Source organism: Phyllobates terribilis, unplaced genomic scaffold, assembly GCF_046119375.1.
Source record: "Phyllobates terribilis strain yellow unplaced genomic scaffold, ASM4611937v1 Scaffold_6240__1_contigs__length_45943, whole genome shotgun sequence".
NCBI lineage: Eukaryota > Metazoa > Chordata > Amphibia > Anura > Dendrobatidae > Phyllobates > Phyllobates terribilis.
In genome coordinates, this window is record NW_027368984.1 from 1 (window position 1) to 2,500 (window position 2,500).

Below are 2,500 nucleotides of genomic sequence, written 5' to 3' on the forward strand. Positions count from 1 at the left end.
AAAATTTTTTTTTCAACTTTTTTTCAATTTTCCCCCTGTGGGATATATATTTTACCCACACTTTTGGAGCCCTCCTGGGATGCCCTCTAACATACTAGAACCTCATTTTGTGGAAGTTTTCACAAAATTGTGAAATTTTCAAAAAGTCAGAAATTTTGCCAAAAACGACTAAGTATCAAGGACTCATCGCGCGAATCGCTCTGGAACTGAAATCGGATGCGCGCACTGACACGCTCCCCTGTCTGGAAGTCTGACACATGTGTGAAAATTTTCTAAGTCCCCAAAAATTTTTTTTTTCAACTTTTTTTCAATTTTCCCCCTGTGGGATATATATTTTACCCACACTTTTGGAGCCCTCCTGGGATGCCCTCTAACATACTAGAACCTCATTTTGTGGAAGTTTTCACAAAATTGTGAAATTTTCAAAAAGTCAGAAATTTTGCCAAAAACGACTAAGTATCAAGGACTCATCGCGCGAATCGCTCTGGAACTGAAATCGGATGCGCGCACTGACACGCTCCCCTGTCTGGAAGTCTGACAAAAGTTGAAAAATTTTCTAAGTCCCCAAAAATTTTTTTTTTCAACTTTTTTTCAATTTTCCCCCTGTGGGATATATATTTTACCCACACTTTTGGAGCCCTCCTGGGATGCCCTCTAACATACTAGAACCTCATTTTGTGGAAGTTTTCACAAAATTGTGAAATTTTCAAAAAAGTCAGAAATTTTGCAAAAACGACTAAGTATCAAGGACTCATCGCGCGAATCGCTCTGGAACTGAAATCGGATGCGCGCACTGACATGCTCCCCTCTCTGGAAGTCTGACACATGTGTGAAAATTTTCTAAGTCCCCAAAAATTTTTTTTTTCAACTTTTTTTCAATTTTCCCCCTGTGGGATATATATTTTACCCACACTTTTGGAGCCCTCCTGGGATGCCCTCTAACATACTAGAACCTCATTTTGTGGAAGTTTTCACAAAATTGTGAAATTTTCAAAAAGTCAGAAATTTTGCCAAAAACGACTAAGTATCAAGGACTCATCGCGCGAATCGCTCTGGAACTGAAATCGGATGCGCGCACTGACACGCTCCCCTGTCTGGAAGTCTGACACATGTGTGAAAATTTTCTAAGTCCCCAAAAATTTTTTTTTTCAACTTTTTTTCAATTTTCCCCCTGTGGGATATATATTTTACCCACACTTTTGGAGCCCTCCTGGGATGCCCTCTAACATACTAGAACCTCATTTTGTGGAAGTTTTCACAAAATTGTGAAATTTTCAAAAAGTCAGAAATTTTGCCAAAAACGACTAAGTATCAAGGACTCATCGCGCGAATCGCTCTGGAACTGAAATCGGATGCGCGCACTGACACGCTCCCCTGTCTGGAAGTCTGACAAAAGTTGAAAAATTTTCTAAGTCCCCAAAAATTTTTTTTTTCAACTTTTTTTCAATTTTCCCCCTGTGGGATATATATTTTACCCACACTTTTGGAGCCCTCCTGGGATGCCCTCTAACATACTAGAACCTCATTTTGTGGAAGTTTTCACAAAATTGTGAAATTTTCCAAAAAGTCAGAAATTTTGCAAAAACGACTAAGTATCAAGGACTCATCGCGCGAATCGCTCTGGAACTGAAATCGGATGCGCGCACTGACACGCTCCCCTGTCTGGAAGTCTGACAAAAGTTGAAAAATTTTCTAAGTCCCCAAAAATTTTTTTTTTCAACTTTTTTTCAATTTTCCCCCTGTGGGATATATATTTTACCCACACTTTTGGAGCCCTCCTGGGATGCCCTCTAACATACTAGAACCTCATTTTGTGGAAGTTTTCACAAAATTGTGAAATTTTCCAAAAAGTCAGAAATTTTGCAAAAACGACTAAGTATCAAGGACTCATCGCGCGAATCGCTCTGGAACTGAAATCGGATGCGCGCACTGACACGCTCCCCTGTCTGGAAGTCTGACAAAAGTTGAAAAATTTTCTAAGTCCCCAAAAATTTTTTTTTTCAACTTTTTTTCAATTTTCCCCCTGTGGGATATATATTTTACCCACACTTTTGGAGCCCTCCTGGGATGCCCTCTAACATACTAGAACCTCATTTTGTGGAAGTTTTCACAAAATTGTGAAATTTTCCAAAAAGTCAGAAATTTTGCAAAAACGACTAAGTATCAAGGACTCATCGCGCGAATCGCTCTGGAACTGAAATCGGATGCGCGCACTGACACGCTCCCCTGTCTGGAAGTCTGACAAAAGTTGAAAAATTTTCTAAGTCCCCAAAAATTTTTTTTTTCAACTTTTTTTCAATTTTCCCCCTGTGGGATATATATTTTACCCACACTTTTGGAGCCCTCCTGGGATGCCCTCTAACATACTAGAACCTCATTTTGTGGAAGTTTTCACAAAATTGTGAAATTTTCCAAAAAGTCAGAAATTTTGCAAAAACGACTAAGTATCAAGGACTCATCGCGCGAATCGCTCTGGAACTGAAATCGGATGCGCGCACTG